The sequence below is a fragment of the Rhinatrema bivittatum genome, chromosome 3 (assembly GCF_901001135.1).
Source record: "Rhinatrema bivittatum chromosome 3, aRhiBiv1.1, whole genome shotgun sequence".
Taxonomy (NCBI): domain Eukaryota; kingdom Metazoa; phylum Chordata; class Amphibia; order Gymnophiona; family Rhinatrematidae; genus Rhinatrema; species Rhinatrema bivittatum.
Genome location: NC_042617.1, coordinates 551,179,054 through 551,197,159, shown reverse-complemented (window position 1 = coordinate 551,197,159; position 18,106 = coordinate 551,179,054). Strand labels below are relative to the sequence as shown.

At 42.5% G+C, this 18,106-nt stretch overlaps 1 protein-coding gene across 1 annotated transcript in view; it reads left to right on the top strand.

Moving 5' to 3' along the window:
• The window catches only part of SLC35F1 (solute carrier family 35 member F1), an 889,467-nt gene that overhangs the window by 138,107 nt on the left and 733,254 nt on the right, over window positions 1-18,106 (top strand). The window lies entirely within an intron of this gene.

Sequence of the window (18,106 nt, the reverse complement as noted above, 5' to 3'; positions counted from 1 at the left end):
GTCTTACACAACTTCGCCCCGTGTATGAGATCCGCCTGGCCCCTGCAGTATGCGCAGTGGCATTTATGATCTCATCAACAAGATGGAACAGTTGCATTTCGCACGCGTGTGTGTGTGTAAGTGTGTCCATGGTTTGCACTACCATGAGCATCAGGTCTCAGTGGAAGGAGGAGCGTGAGGAAGAAAGCGTCGTCCCCATGGCAATAAATCGAGATTCCAGATCATCTGCTGCACAGGACTGGAGAGGACAGTTTTTGCATGCGTTGCAGAATGAACTATAAATGCAGTGGATGACAGTTTTTGCTATCTTCCGGTGGATTATTATGTGGAAGCTGATAAGCAATTAGAAGAAGGTTGGAAATGGGGGGACTTCTGATTTTTTTTCAACCTAATCCCCTAATCAATTATGTAAGCGTGTTGAAACATTTCAGGACAGCATGGAAAGTTAATGGTGAAGCTCACTGAGAAAATAGCATTCTTCCCAAGTTCTCTCCCTGAACTGGCTAGGGGCATGTTGTTGGTAGCCTCACTCTGACCTCTAGCTCTTTTTGAAAGGCTCAAGGTCAGGAGAAGAATGTAGAGAATTTTGAAGCCCTTTTGTCACCTTGCACAATTCACTGTCATCAGCACAATACGACCGATATTTTTTTTTTCTTGCTTGCTAATGATATTTTTGACCTTGTGTGCTCTTTGTGTATTGCCCTAGTTGGTTTTTCTCATACTCCAATGCTTGACGAAGTTCTGGTGCCCTTTGGTAACCACTTGCATAAAATTAGACTTGTTCATAACAGGGGCTTCAGGGCAAATGCTGAAGTGCTGATTTATTCAGCAGAAAAACATCGCTATATAGAATATACTGTGACTCAATTGGCCACTGCACTTCTGTTGGAAGGCTTCTGATATCTATGTGAAACTTGGTATTTGGGAAAACTTCTCAGGGGCAGTGTGAAATTTGTAAGAATCATCATCACTTTAACGAGAAGGAAAAGCATAACAGTTAAAATGTATCTGTGAATGATTGATATTAGTACTGATCTAGATTTATGGATTTCTTTTCTTTTTTAAAATTCCTTTCATGTGTCTGATTTCCCTTTCTGTATTTTATCATAAGTAATCCTATATAGCCCCTGAGGCCAGCAAAGTATTAGAAATTCCTAGACACCAGCAGGAACTTTATACAAGCCAAGATGAAACAGTTTTAAATCCCTGTCCCCCATTTCCTTTCATTCTCTTCCTCTTAATCTGTTATCGGTGTCTGTAAAAGATAGTGTTTGAGCAATAAGATATTCTGGAACAAGCTATATTTCTGTAAAGAGGGCTGACTGATCTTACATGTCAGGAGAAACATATCATTCCTTCGCAATATATTCTTAGCCATAAATCTTCGTGAGCCGGATGTGGCAACGTGAGCGGTCTTTTGGCTTTCACAAGACAGAGCCAGGCTAGACTCTGGCGAGTCTATCATAAACCTTTATTGATTACAGACAGAAAAATCAAAATAGAAACAGTCCTGCTTACCTTGGCAGCTTCAAAGCAAAGCCAGGCCCAGTGCAGCTGGGTGGCATACCTGGGGGGGGGGGGGGGGGGGTCAGCAGGAGAGGCTGTAGGGGCACTGGTGGGGCTCAACCTGCCGGTGACCAAAAATAAGGAGAGGCCATGGTATTCCCTCAAATATGCATGTGTGCCCACGCGCAACTTTTCCTGCAGACACGTACAGCTTCCGCTCTCCCCCCCCCCTCCTAGCACAGGATGGCTGGCGGACCATGGTAGAGCTCATCCCTCCACAGCCTGAAGTCAGGAGGAGGCTCACAGGGCTGTGATGAAGCTCATCCTAGTATGGCTTTCTCTGTGTGAGAGCTTGTATATGTGTGTGTGGGTGTGCTAGAGCAAGTGTCTATGTAAGATCCTCTGTGTGTGTGTGTGTGTGTGTGTGTGTGTATGCTAGAGAAGTGTCTATGTAAGATTCTGTGTGTGTGTGTGTGTTTGTGTGTGTGTATATCTGTGTGAAAGCCTGTGTCTGTGTGAGAGGCTGTTCATGTGTATGTCTATGTGAAAGTTTATCTATGAGAGAGCCCGTGTATGTATGTGTCTGCGTTTATTCTTGTGTGTGTGTGCTGTGCCTGTGAGAGCCTATTTGTCTACTATGATGAGAGGCTGCACAGGTTAGTGCTGGCTGAGAGGGGACATGATAGAAGTTTATAAGATCATGAGTTGGGTTAAACTGCGGTCATGATCCCAACTGGTGGGGGGGGGGGAGGGGGGCTCAGAATCAGCGGATGGGATTACAAGACATGGTCTGTTTCTTCTCCACATGGACCTCCATGCCCCCTCCACTTCTACCTGCATCCAGAAGCAGTGGTCAGCATGTAATGTATCTGTGAGGGAGAGAGAGCATGTGTATGTGAGAGAGACGGAGTATGTGTGTGTGTGTGTGTGAGAGCATAGGTATGTATATTAGAGAGTGTATGTGTGTGTGAGTGAGAGAAGATAAAATCTGTGCGGTCCTACCTTCCCCAATGCACAACAATCTCAGGGTGACTGGAAATCAGAATCAGGAGAGCAGGAGATTTTTTAATCCTTATTAGTTTTAATTATTGAGTGTAATTTGATGTTTCTGCTGTTTTGAAATATTTTATTGTTTTTTTGGGAAACAGAAGATTTTTTTAATTATTGGATTTTTTACTCAATAGATGTTTTGAAATATTTTATTGATGTTTGGGAAATTTTGGATATTCTATTCATTAACTGGTTTGAAATATTTATTCTTTTTATGAATATGATTTTACTATTATGATTTATATTTCTTTACTATTATGATTGATGATTTATATTTCTTGATTTTATTATTTAATGTTTTATGAAGAATGGTAATGTTTCTGTTTTTTCATTTTTGTTCTGCATATAGAATCTGGCTTGTTGTGGGTTCCAGTTTATTTCTTCTCAGCCCATTTCTGTTTAGACTGTCTGGTCTTTTTTTCTGTATTTGATCAGGGTCTGACTGTGTTCTGCATATGTAATCAAGGTAAAGTATTTTGCTGGCATATAATTTCTGTGTAGGGATCTATAACAGTCTGGCATGTTCTGTTTTCCTAATAGGAGGTGTATTGGTGTTCTAGGGCCTGGTGCAATATGTGCTGTGTTACCTTTTCATAAATAAGGTTGCTATTTGAGTGCTGGCAGTTAAGGTTGTTTTGGTATGAGAGATTTACTGTATTGTAATCCATTTATTCATAGCTTTCTGAGAGCCAAGCCCACACTAAACACACATCATAAAAAGTTTAATTCCATAGGAATTCCAAGTGTCTTTTTTGCAGTTTTCTGGTTGGCAGTACATCAGTGCTTGTAAATATAATATCCACATTGTAAATGATAATTTTGCCTGTACTTTTGAATGTTCTTTATCTTGTAAAATCTGTTATAAATGAATAATTTAATTGTGTGTATTTATTTTATTTATTTATTTAATAATTTTTATATACCAATGTTTCATGAGTATATATCACATCGATTTACATTAGTTAACAAATATTTATTTAAAAGTATTTGCATTTCCAAAAGGAAAAGGAAGTAAATACATAGTTTCATAATATAAATAAAAATAAAATAGTAAATTAAAAATCATATCTGTATCTGTAGAGGGTGTGGGAGTATGGGGGGGTGGCCTATGTGCAAGGCCGTAAGGTTTGCCTAGGGTACCCAATATCCTTCCCTTGACCATGTGTTCTGGGGGCGGGTGGCAGTTTTTAAAAATATAGATAACTTGTGAGATCTGGACTTTTTTTGATGGGCTCGAGACAGGATTTGAATGAATCAGGGGGTGGGGGCAGCACATTAATTATTCATATAGGGCAGCAAAAAAGCTAGCACTGGCCCTCAGCAAAGTTCACAATGCATTTCAAACCTGAGCAATGCTAGCTGGTGTAGGCTTCCTGCTCTCCTCTAGGACCTCTCTTTCCTCCTCTGGCTTGGCTAGTTATTCCCTTTCCTAGGCCCAGGATTCACTGCTGTTTACCAGGCTTAAGGTGGACTGGGCCAGATCTCTGTAGCCAGTCCTTTAAAGTGCTCCAGGGTTTTCTCCTGTATACCCCTTCACGTACCCTCACCCTCAGCTCAAACTTCTCTGGTTGAGCACTATGGGTATACTTTTGAGAAAACAGAGATTCCTATTCTCCTTCCCCATCCTATGCTCGGGCTGTCTAACCTTTCTAGATTTTCCCCTCCCCACCCAATCTGGGGTGTTGGTTAAGGGTTCAAGGGGTGCCCACTGTTCCTCCTTTGTCTCAGTATGTTCCTTTACTTTATCTTCTCAGTAGATAAAATACCCATCTTTCCTTTGCTGGCATTGCCATCAGGGTTTAGATTTTTTGGAATTCTTCTGATATAATTTTGGGCTACCCTGAGGTGAGATCTCTGGAGATGGGTCTTCTTTCAACTTGGTTAACCCAGTGTTAAGATATCTCAAACTGGGAATAATCATGCCCCAGAACCAACTGGCAATGGGAGCTCAAGAAGCACTCCCTACTACACTGGCTTGCCTGACGAAGTTGCCAGTACTGCCTGACATAGCTGCCAGTGCCACCTGTCAAGAGGGGTACTGTTACTGATCCCCATATATACAAGCAAGTGTCATTTTTTCCTTATAGTTGACTTGCAGTCTCTGAACTAACTCCTTTGTAATGGGTATCTTGCCACACCCTGAATCTATCGAAGCTCGTGTAGGATAGCCATCCAGTTCAACTGGGATCATAAAGTTACTAACCCTCGCACAAGGATTATCAATGTAGTTACAACTGTGAGATGTCATTAGCTAGTGTTCCCATTCTTCATCCTTGAGCCAGGGCCATTATTTAACACCGCGATCTTTCCCTCCACAATGGGAACACACCTGCGGGACTTCTACTTTAATTTCCACATTTCCCACATATGGTTTGTCATTCTCTTCTTTCACAAAAGGGGAAAAGTCCTCCTCATGCCTATTCCCTGTACAAAGTGAGCAGAAGGAGGAAATATCTATAGCCTTGATGCTTGATTGTGCAGATTTCTCAGGGACTTCTTTTCTCCTCTGACTCCATGGTCTTCCCTGCTTTAAAGATCCCCCTTGTCAGTGTATACTAGTTCTGGCTGAATTATTAGTTTGACATCCATGGCTTCGCTTTCTTGGTGCCGGCAATCTCTGGCCAAACAACTTCTCCTTCTACAATTGAAACACGCTGAGGAGCCTGGTGGCTGTGACCTAAGTACGGAAGCAGAGCTATCCTTCTCCAAGGACCATTGTTGGGGGTCTTGCACTCTTACTGCCATATCAGGGAGCCTGTGCAAGTTGTCTTTCTAGCCTCCACTCCAATTTTGGCATCAACTGAGTCTGATGGGAGGCATCCACCACTTCCACTTCCTTTCTTCAGGGTGAGTCCTGGGTGCCAACATGCCCAATTTCACATGGGTTGGTCCAGCCCATCCAGGAACTGCTTCAGAAGGAACTGATTGTTCACCTTGAGATCTGTCTTCAACTTTGGCTGTAGTCACTTCCATCCAGCATCTTTCAGCTGATGAAAAAGGCTGTATGGAGTCTCCCCAGGTTGTATGGTTCTTCTTCGGATCTGTTGCTGGTATGTTTCTGTCATGTTACCTGCTCTTTCCAGGATGGTGGTTTTGACATTGGAATAGTTGGTCTCCCATTACGATTGGCAGCTTGAAAGGCTGCTTGGCTTTTGCTAGAATTAAGTTTGCCAGGAATGTTGTCCAAGTGGCTTGTGGCCAGCCAGTCATGCACGAAGTTCATTCAAAATTTTTTAAGAAAGCATCTGGGTCTTTACCAGCCTTCAGCTTATACAAAACAGGAGGTGAGGGACTTGTCCATGTTGCAGCAGTTTGCATTACTTGGACTAACTGTGTCAGTGCCTCCTGTTGCTGATTCAACACTATGAGTAGGGTTTGAACACCTCTCTAGAGTTGATGCTGCCCTTCACCAAGGGTTTCACTTTTTTTTTTTTTTTTGGGAGGCTCTGCCTGTTCTAGAACACCCTAAGAATAAACTTTCCCTTTTGCTCAGGGAAAAAAAACTTTGCCTTTTTGGATCTAACTCACTATATATATATATATATATATATATATATATACATACACACATACGTCCCTTTGTCCAGTTGGAGCTACCATCCTTAGCCTGCTCTGACTTTATCTCTTGGCTGCTTCTGCAGCTAGGCCCTAGAAAGCAAAAATAATTTATTTTTCTCTTTTGGCGTGGTTTTCTGCCTGTGCCAGGTTTAACACAGAAATCCCCAAACTGACAGCATATGTGTCTTCATGAGCATTCTTTTGGCTGCCAGATGACAGAACCAGGCTGGATTTAATGAATCTCTCATAAACCTTTAAAATTATAGACAGAAAAATCAAAATAGAAACAGTCCTGCTTACTTTAACAGTTTCAAAGCAAAGTTCATAATGCACTTCAAACTTGAGCAGTGTTAATAGCCTTTCCTAGGCTTCCTTATCTCCACTGGAGCCTTTCCTGTCCTCTGGCCTGGCTAGTAATTCCCCTTCCCTAAGGAATCACCCCAAGTCTAGGATTTCTTGCTGTTACTGGGTTTAAGGTGGACCTGGCCAGATCTCTGGAACTGATCCTTTAAGGTGTTCTGTGGTTTTCTCTGTATACACCTTAACACTGGAGCATTATAAAAAAAAATAAATAAATACCATTCAAGTAAAGAAGTTTAAGGGGACCATTATTTGTAATGAACCTTTAGACCGAAAATATGTTTTCTTACTAGTTGAAATTAACATTTTCTTCAGTTTCAGATGTCAGGCAAAGACATTTTATGATTCAGCAAGTGTTCTCAGAGAGAAAAGAGAGATTTTTCCCTAGCCTCCTTCTTGGTTGTGTAGGTCACCCTATGATAACAACATCTTAAAACAGGACAGGTTAACATATTATATTTTCAGAAACTAAGAAAAATGGCATTGAGAAACAGCAAATTTGATTCACGAGCACCTATCACCGTCTATGGCCTTTTGTATGCCTTGACCAGAATACCCTAGTGCATATTTTTATAAAAGCAACAGGGTTTATATGGTTTCTAGAATTACGCCCTGGCCTTTAAACGTTGTTCCAAAACATTTTTGTTTTAAAACCCAGGAATCTGCAAGGACAGTTTTCAAAGCCATTTACACTGGTAAATAGCAATTTATTTATGTAAATTAGTTGTCTGAAAAATGCCCTCCTTTAATATGCATGTTGTTTTTAATGGCAGTGATGATGAGCTAGGTGAGTAGGGAGGGAATATAAAACAGGGTAGAAAAAATCCCTGGGTAGTGACAAATAAAGGCTCATGGTATCAGACCCCAGTTCTGGTTCTGTTTGAACTGGAAGTCCAAAAGGAGCAGGAGGGATCTGCCAGGCCCAAATGAAAAAGAAGGATTCTGTTTGAAATGCTAAATAATTTCAACATTTTTGCATCCTTCTTTTGTTTGTCTGTTTGTGGTTTAAGAAGTCAAATCTACAGAGACCGAAAGGGAGAGGTAATTTAGGAGACGCAGGAGAAGATGCATTTAATTTAAAACTGACTTCCTAAGTCATTAAAAAAACATTTATAGTACTAATCTGGTGTCAGACTGAAAGTGTAATGAATTGCTCTTGCTAGAGTGGTAGAATGAATTTTAAATATTGGAGGGGTTTTTTTTCACTTTAGGAAGAATGATAATGTTAGGATTGATACATGCCCTATATCAAAGGTTCCCAAACCTGTCCTGGTGGACCCCCATCCAGTCAGGTTTTCAGGATATCCACAATGATTATGCATGAGATAAAATTTGCATACTATAGAGGCATTGCTTGCAATGTATATTCATTGTAGGTATCCTGAAACGTAACTGGATGGGGATCCCCCAGGACAGGTTTGGGAACAACTGCCCTATGTTAAAAACAAATGCCGGTAGCACTGCCTGTAATATTTTTGGGGTTGGGTTTTTGGCTAAAAAGTGACAACCCCACCTCCAACAGCAATAACCAGGCAACATAGAAAGGAAGGCTTATAAACTCTAGTGCTAAGGCATACAGTTTGGGGTATTTTTGTTTATACTTCTATGACTCATATTTCTCTAACCCACGTGATCCAAAATTCACTCTCTTCCTGCCCTACCCGTATCCCCTAGCTCACTAGCTCCAATGATAGGAAAACAGGAGGAGAAAGAGGGCATCCATGGAGTTCCTCTGGTGGGCCCTCCCTCTTCCCCTCCCTGGGCCCAAGCATTGCACTTTAAAGACAGAAACTTGCAGATCAAACTGAAATGGAAAGCCCGAGAAGCCAGACTGTGAACAGTGGGAACTCTAAAGAAAGAGCAAAATACAAAAATCTAAGAAATGCACATTTCCAAAGATGGTATATTCCAATCGCTGAAGACTCAAAATAATTTTTTTTTACCTTTGTTGTCTGATCTATTTATTTTTCTTATGGGTTGGTACAGGTCTCTTTTTTCCATTTTCCCCTTGTCAATCTTTTCCTAATTCCTTTTTCAGGGTCTCTTCTCTTTCCATTTTTTGCTTTCTTTCTGTTTTCTTCCCCTTCTTCCTCCCTTCCTTCCTCCCGCCTAAACACATACACGCACACATATATACATGTTCTCACTGTCACATGCTTTCCCTCACAGGCTCCCTCACACATACACACACAAGCTTTCAATCTCACACACATACACACACACACACACAAACACACGTTGTGGCTTCCCCAGGCTCCCATACACAAGCTCTGGTTTCACACACACAGTCCCACTCCCACACACACTCCCACACACAGGCTCTGGATCCTTCCCCCCCCACACACACACACAAGCAGGATCTGGCTCACACACACACACACACACACACACACATACTCACATATAGAGTCAGGCTCTGGCTCCCCACACACACATACACATAGACATTTGCTCCCACACACACACACACACACACACACACAAACACACACATAGGATCTAGCTCCCACATACACACAGCCAGCTCTGGCTCACACACATACACACACATAGGATCTAGCTCCCACATGCACACATACAGACAGCTCTGGCTCAAACACAGACACATGCACTCAGAGTCAGATTCTCGCTTACACACACGATCTAGCTTCCACATGCACACACACAGCCAGCTCTGGCTCGCTCTCTCTCTCTCTTTCTCACACACACACACACACACACACACACACACACATCACACACACATAGACTCTGGCTCCCACATGCACACACATTCTGTCAGGATCTCTTTTTTTGCTGCCACAGGATAGGGTCTGTGGTGGCCCATGGCTCTTCTTTGCCACCTTGAGATAGAGTCTGCAGTGGCTCAGGCCTCTTCTTTACTGATGCAGGATGGAGTCTGTAGCAGCCCAGGCCTCTTCTTTGTCACCACAGGATGAGGTGCCTGGCAGCCCAGGTCTTTTCTTTGAAATAGGAGGAGAACAAATCACATGATCAGAGTGAGCAGTCCATCCCCCGATAGGCTAACCAGTCCTCGCATCAGGACCCGAGGGATGTATCAGTTTTGGGGTGCAGGATGTCTTAACAGGTGGTCCATTGACATCTGGGGGGCCATTCATCCTAGCATGTTCTCTTGGTAGATGGCAATCAGTTTAGTGACAATTTCTTGGCATGATATTTGCTACCAGCTGGTCCATCAAACAAATGAATGACAGCACGGATTTATGTGTTGTCCTTGCAGAGACCTTTTGCCAGGATGGGTTTATTATTAACATACTGTGGGATGGGGGCAAGAACAGTTAGCTCAGTCTTCAAGGTGATCCTTTTAGAGTTTTAACTTTGCATATTAGCAGTGTGACTGGCCTAGAGGCTTGGTTGAACTCCCGCCAGCAAGGATTCATGGGGAAGACATTTTTCCTGGGGAAATGGCAAGCACAGATTTTGCCATGTAGAAGAGGGATATTTGAGTACTCCTCTGCTTCCTGGCAGCCTTCAAGCTGCCCAACTTGTAGATGGAGCAGGGATGGAGAGCCATACGGTTGCTGGAGATGGGGTGGAGGGGCTGTTCCGTTTTTCTCAGCTTCCAGCTGCAGGCGCTCTGGTGATTATTCATATATTTTATTTTTAATATTTTAATAATCTTATATTCTGCATCTTCCACTCAAACATTGTTCAGTGTGAAGCACAAATGATGCATTCATAAAATCAGTAAAACTTGGTCTTAATGGTGGAGGCAGACTTGGACATTGATGCTGTTATGGAGACATGGTTCACTGAGACTCCTGATTGGGATATGGCCCTCCCCGGCTATAACATGTTAAGGAAGGACACAAAGGACAGAAAAGGGGGAGATGTAGGTCTTTATGTCAAAAAACAGAATCCAAGCAACTGAAATGCAAGTGACGTGGGGAAGGGAAGAAACATTATGGGCTGCCCTGAAAAAAAAAGATGGTGCTTCCATTTACACTGGTGTAGTCTACAGGCCTCTGACTCAAACATAAGAACTCTAAAGGGATCTGATCGAAGACATCCAAAAAGTGGGAAAGAAGGTCAAAGTTTTGCTCGTTGGTGATTTTAATCTGCTGGATGTAGATTCCTTTCTGCGGAATCTACAAGAAGTAGAGAAATAGCTCTTCAAGGGGCTCTGAGCAAACAAATGGTAATGGAACCTGTGATGGAAGGTGTGATACTCGACCTGGTGCTCACTAATGGGGATAATGTCTCTAATGTCCAGGTAGGTGCTCACCTGGGCACCAGTGATCATTAGACGGTATGGTTTGATTATAGAAAATAGGATACAGAGAAGTCACACGGAGATCTGAGTTTTGAATTTCAAAAATATGGACTTTGTCAAAATGGGAAAATACCTGGAAGAAGAACAAGAAGACTGGGAGAAAATGGGTGAGGAGGGCCAAATTAAAAGGTGCTATTACAAAGGCCACAAATCTCTATCAGGCCGATACAGTAAAGCGCGGCCGCAGTTACCCCGTTTCTAACCCGCTGTGTACTCACAATTTTGCCGCATAAGTCTAACCTGCGATTCACTATCTGTTTTTACCGATCCTTACCGCTTCTTTAACTCGACGTGTATCCCTTTCCGCCCGCGGCATGTATATGTATGTAAACGATCCGATTAGCTATTCCCTCCCATACAGTAAAGTGCGCCCCGACTATCGCCTTTTTAACCTGCTATCTTGCTGCGTCTTTAACCTACTAATTTACCACCTACCCTGACCCTTGCGTTAGTGTGGTGAACTTAACCGCCCAGTCCCAAACCAACCCAGTCCACAGAAAAAAAAATGCTTCTCGCACTTAGCCGCCCGGTCCCAAACCAACCGAATCCACAGGAAAAAAAATGCTTCTCGCACTTAGCCGCCCAGTCCCAAACCAACCCAATCCACAGAAAAAAAATGCTTCTCGAACTTAGCCGCCCAGTCCCAAACTAACCGAATCCACAGGAAAAAAATGCTTCTCGCACTTAGCCGCCCGGTCCCAAACCAACCCAATCCACAGAAAAAAAAAATGCTTCTCCACTTAGCCGTCCAGTCCCAAACCAACCCAATCCACAGAAAAAAAATGCTTCTCGCACTTAGCCGCCCAGTCCCAAACCAACCCAATCCACAGAAAAAAACATGCTTCTCACACTTAGCCGCCCAGTCCCAAGCCAAACCAACCCAATCCAAGCCCCAGCAGAGAGAGATGAAATTTAGCCGCTCAGTCCCAAACCAACCCAATCCACAGAAAAAAAATGCTTCTCGCACTTAGCCGCCCAGTCCCAAACCAAACCAACCCAATCAAAGCCCCAGCAGAGAGAGACGAAATTTCACAGTCCCAAACTTTCCCCAAGCCCCCGCCCACCTGCCCTGGCTGCAGCCACGCAAGCCCCCAGCAGCAGCAGTAGAAGTAGAAGGGTGGCGAGAGAGAGCGGCTTCAGCAGCCCCGCCGGCGAAGGTGAATACGTGCACGCCTGTAGGTCCAATATGGGTGCTCAAGGCAGCGAAGACACATGCGCACACGCCGTGACCTCCGACGTCCAGCCGGTCACGGCGTGTGGGCATGCGCCTTCGCTGCCCTGAGCTCCCATATTGGACGTACAGGGGTGTATGTATTCATCTCTGCCGGCAGGGCTGCTGAAGCCGCTCTCTCTCGCCACTCTCTCTCGACGCCCTTCTACTGCTGCTGCTGGGGGCTTGCGTGGCCGCGGCCAGGGCAGGTGAGCGGGGGCTGGAGGAAAGTTTGGGACTGTGAAATTTCGTCTCTCTCTGCTGGGGCTTGGATTGGGTTGGGTTGGTTTGGTTTGGGACTGGGCGGCTAAGTGCGAGAAGCATTTTTTTTCTGTGGATTGGGTTGGTTTGGGACTGGGCGGCTAAATTTCGTCTCTTGGCTGGGGCTTGGATTGGGTTGGTTTGGGACTGTGAAAATTCGTCTCTCTCTGCTGGGGCTTGGATTGGGTTGGTTTGGGACTGTGAAATTTTGTTTTTCTTGTCCATCCGAAAGAGGGTGCTTTGTTGCGCTCCCTGCCTCTGATCGCTGGCTGCTGGGGCTTGCTGGCGCCAGGCGCACAAGGCAGCGGGGTCTGTAGGATAACCATCCACTTCTTGGTACCTGTCATTTCAAACGTCATTTGAAATGACATTTGAAATGACAGGTACCAGCGCGCCCAGGATACTGAATAGGCGCTGTATAGCGCCTATACAGTAAAATGGATTGCGCTTCATGGACGCGCGTTGGATGCGCCTTGGACGCGGCTTGCATTTGCATGCCATTTAAATACAGTATCGAGCGGTAGGTGATCTGAACTGTGCGTGCGGCAAACGTGGGTGCGCCGGGCACTAACGCACCTCTTTCTACCGCACCTTACTGTATCGGCCCGTTTGTTAGAAATGTAAACAAAAGTAAGAGGAAAAGAAACCAATCTGGTTCTCAAAGCTGAAAAAGGCAAAAAGAACAGCATTCAAGAAGTACAAATGATCCCAAAAAGGAACACAGTGAAGAATCCTTAGTGAAAGTGAAAGAAACAAAACGAGAAATCAGAAAAGCAAAATGTCAGGTAAAAGAAAGGATTACCAAAGAGGTAAAGCAAGGTGACAAAACATTGTTCAGATATATGAAGACCCAAAGTGGTGTAGTGAAATTGAAAGGTGACAAGGGGCAATGTGTGGAAAGAGACGAAGAAATGGCTTAAATAGTAAACAAATACTTCAGTTCGGTGTTCACTAAAGAAGACCTTGAGAAGGACAGTTGCTGGTTGACAAGGATATAGATGGGGTGGAATAGATGAAACTCTGTTTACAGAAAAGAATGTTTAGGAAGAGATAGGAAAATTGAAAGTGGATAAGGCCAAGGGCCCAAATAAATTACATCCCAGGATACTGAGGGAGTTCAGAGATTTGCTGGCAGGTCTGCTGAAAGACCTGTCCAACAGATCCCTAGAAATGGGAGTGGTGTTGCAAGATTGGAGAAGAGCGATGGTGTTCCCACTTCAGAAGAGTGGTTGGAGAGAGGAGGCTGGAAACTACAGACCTGTTAGCCTCACCTTGGAGGTGGGAAAATTAATGGAGACTCTGCTGAAGGAAAGGATAGTGAATTCATCAGGGGAAGGCCTTGTCAGCAAATCTGATTGATTTTTTTGATTGGGTGACTAGAGAATTTGATCGAAGAAGTGTGTTCAATATGATTTCCTTGCATTTCAGCAAAGCTTTTGATACTGTCCTGCATAGGAGGCTCATGAATGAAATAAGAAACTTAGGAGTGGGCACCAAGGTGATGGAGTGGATTACAAACTGGTTGGCTGACAGAAGAAAGCATGTAATGTGAAATGGAACCTATTCTGGAGAGAAAATGATGTTAAGTGGAGTGCCACAAGGATTGGTTTTGGGACTGGTTCTGTTCAATATCTTTGCGAATGACATTGTGGAAGAGACAGAAGGTAAAATTTGTCTATTTGCAGATCTGCAACAGAGTGTACATGCCTGAAGGAGTAGAGAGAATGAAAAGTGATTTAAGAAAGCTTGAAGAGTGGTTGAAGGCTTGGCAGCTGGGATTCAATGCCAAGAAGTGCAGAGTCATGCATCTGGTGTGCAGTAATCCAAAAGAGCTGTATGTGGTGGGAGGTGAATGGCTAATGGGAGAGAGACCATGGGGTAATAGTTTCTGGCGAACTTAAGGCGGAAAAGAAATGTGACAAGGTGATCACTAAAGTCAGAATAATGCTGGAATGCATAGAGAAAGGAATAACAATCAAGAAAAAGGAGGTGATAATGCCTTTGCACAGGTCTTTCGTAAGGCCTAACCTGGAGTATTGTCTTCAGTTCTGGAGCCTGTATCTAAAAAATGATAAGGATAAGATAGAGGTGGTCCAGAGAAGGGTGACCAAAATGGTTTGGGGTCTGTATTGGAAGACCTATGAGGAGAGGCTGAAAGATCTAAACATGTATACCCTGGAAGAGAGAAGATGTATGGGAGATATGATACAGAACATCAGATACTTGAAAGGTTTTAATGATGCAAGATCTTCAACCTTTTCCATTGGAAAGGAAACTATAGGTGTCATGAAATGAAACTTCAGCGGAGACGACTGAGAACCATCAGGAAATACTTCTTCACAGAGAAGGTGGTGGATGCTTCCAGAAGGGGGAATACTCTTCTGAAAGAGGTGATGAGGACGAAAACAGTAAACAAATTCAAAAGGGCACGGGATAAAAACTGTGGATCCCTAAAGACTAGAGATTAGAAATGAAGAAAAGGGTGCATGGGAGTAACCTACATGGAGCGGCAGTTATAACCTTTTATAGAAGGCACGGGGATTACTGCCCTTAATCAATTAGTCTTGATGCTTGTGATGCAACTGCATCGTTGCTCTCTGTTTTGATGGCAGGGGGAAAAAGGGGAATTGGATTCAGACAATAGCCAATGCTGAACCCCAACTTTTATGGTCCAGGGTACTGATATACAGACAGTAAGGAAAAAGAGCAGGGCTGCTTCTATGGCCAAGTTCAAATTCAAAAGATGTTCAAGCATTATTGTCTGAATTATCATGAATCCTTCTCACCTGGTAAAAAACATTGCTAGCAATAATTTTGTAATTGATGTAACAGTTGCTTGGTTTGGATTGTAAATATTGCTACCCATAACTAAGGCTTGGGGGTAAGCTGCACAGAGTGGCAGTAGAGTCCCTCAGCAGAGACATGGGGGTAGCCTGCAGGGAGCAGTAGTTTCTAGCATAAGAAGCTTGCTGGGTAGACTGAATGGACCATTTGGTCTTTTTTCTGCATTCATTACTGTGTTACTGTGTAAATCACATATTCACAGAACATAAAATACACATTAAATATTCTTCATCAAGTTCAAGCACATAAACATTATCATGACTGTAAACCAAATGTCTCTTGGAAAAATATAGACTTGACCTGCAAGTGCAGTGATGCCCAGATCTTGTGGTTCTTTTGTGCTTAGAATAATTTCATCCCCAATACTTTACCTCTCCCTAAATGCCTTACTCTACACCTTTAGCATTAAATCTTAGCTGCCAGACTCTAGACAATTCCTTGAGCTTTGCTAGATCCCCCCTCTTTTCCTGGCTGTCTACCCTGTTACAGATTTTGGTATTATTGACTAAAAGACAAACGTTTCTCGACAACCCTTCTGTTATGTCGTTCACAAAAATGTTGAAAAGAGCGATCTAAGGTCCGATCCCGGAGGCACACCGCTAGTAATGTCCCCTCCTCGGAGTGAACTTCATATACCACTACCCTTTTTCGCCTCCCACTCAGCCAGTTTCCAAGCCAGACAGGGGAGGGCCCAAAACCAAAGGCGCTCAATTCATTTATAAGTTGCTTATGCAGAACCTCGTTAAAGGCATTACTAAAATCCAAGTATACCACTTCTTGATGCAGTTCTCTGGTAAAACCGTGCTGCTTCAAATTATTACAGGAGGAAATTTGGAGAGGCCATCCCATCGGTGGGGTGATGATATGGTAGAGGATCTTGGCAGTCCCAGCCAAGGCTGCCTTTAGTGTCAGTAGCACCTTATGGAAGCAGGAGGAGCAGCAGCAGCACCCTCCGTTGCCAGCAGGGGGAAACTGTGGGCAGCCTCATTCCTTTAAAGCTGCTTCTGTGCTGTTGTCCATGAGCAGGAGAGGAGGGGACCTCTCTCCGGATTGCTGCAGTGCTTCCAAAGGAGCAGCACTCTGTCTGGCTGCATAGGTCGCACACCTCCAAAGCTATCCATGGTCTTCATGATAGATCTTCTCATGATCATGTCCCAGCACTTCAGGAAGGGATGTGTCTTTGATTATTCTATTGAATATTGTGTAATTTCAAAATACAGTTTATTGCAAACATCCCAAATTTTGAATAAGCTCACATCAAGCAATTTAGACCTTCTGATACATTTTTACTCTTATATTTCACTGATAAAATAATTCAGCATGTCAAAACTTGTTCTAATTGTGATGCATATTCCATAGAAGTATATCCATTCTGTAATATGAAGTAAAGATGCAATAATTCTATATATAGGGATCTTCATTTTCATTTTTCATTTTATTATTCTCAGAAATTTGTCAGTGTTGATTACAAGAATAAAAAGATATCTACCTACAAAAATTACATCCTTTTTTTTTCCCACCAGTTTCTCTCGTTTCTTCTCATTGCAATAAACACTGATAAGCTCCCAGAATTAAAATAAAAACTGAAAGCAAAGGTCCCCTAACTATATTATATAAAAAAAATGACTGCAGCAATTTTCTGATTAACATTTGTATAATCAGTCATGCAAATAACATAATCTAGATCTTGAATAAATAGTTCCCGTAAATCATGCATTCTTTGCATTTTTTCTAGCTTCATATTGTAGCATTGTTCGTTGACTCAGAAAATTTACAGTTGTCTGATTTTCATTTGTCGTCTTTGGCAGCATAGAATAGCTGAGTTTGGTGGAACTCAGCAGAGATAAACTGGGAAGCTGCTTCTGGAGTCATGCAGGCTTGAATACACTGACTGACACAGACACATTGATTAATGCAGGTGCTTTGTAATAAAAGCAGGTAGATGATGGATGGCTACTCTGGAATCAAATTATATATGCAGGAACTAGGGGCCACGCTGCAATTCTTACCACCCATGTCTGAAGAATATTATCAGTGACAAGCACTCTAAGACTCATTGAAAGATCTTTTTCTAGATAGTTTTTCTTGCAGCCCGTTATTTAGTCAGTTTGTTTATCTTAATTTATCGCTTTTCTTCAACCCAATCAAGGCGATTTACAAACATATAATAAAATAACATAAAAAACAAGCAAAGTTAAGAATATTACAGCATTTTAATATACATTTCAAGTGTATAATATAAAATAATGTAAAACCAAGCAGAATAAATTAAAATATATCAGTATTACAATGACAAAACTATATTAAAACACATAAAAATATAAGACCAACTAAGAAGCAAAATTATGATAAATTGAAGTAATAATGATGAAGGTCACAAATCAAAGGCTTTTATAAAGGGAAAGGTTTTAAGATTCTTATGAAATTTGGTAAAATATTTCTCAAGGCATAGGGAGAGTGAAAAAAAATTACATAAAACTGTGTCTAAGCATGCAAAGGATAATTCTCTGGTTATTTCTATACAAGATCCTTCCAATCTTCTCAGTGTCATCTTTTGGATGTCTCGTCTGTAATGCAGGCCCACCTGGTGGACACTAGAGAGAGTGCCTTCTTTGCACCAACATTGTGGAACTCCTTGCCTGAGCTGCTATTCCGTATGGAGTGCCTGAAAACTTTCAAGGCATTACTTTGTTTAAGTTTGTCTTTGATCGATGAAAAGCACTATTGACATGGACCTTAGGAGTTTAGCTACACTGTTTTATTGTATTTTAAATTTCTATTTTGTTTTGAAAATTTGTGTAACTCTGATATTATATTGATTTGAGAATGTGGATTTTTTACATCACCTCATGCTTCGGTTTAGGTGATCAATAAGCTTTATTTAACATAAACATAATTTTTTTTTATTTGAAGGAATCCTTAATGGCTCCTGATGAGCAGAATGAAGAGCACGTGTTGGACAATAGGGCATAAAAGGTTAACTAAATAAGCAGGAGTAACCCAATGAAAAGCTTTAAATGTAA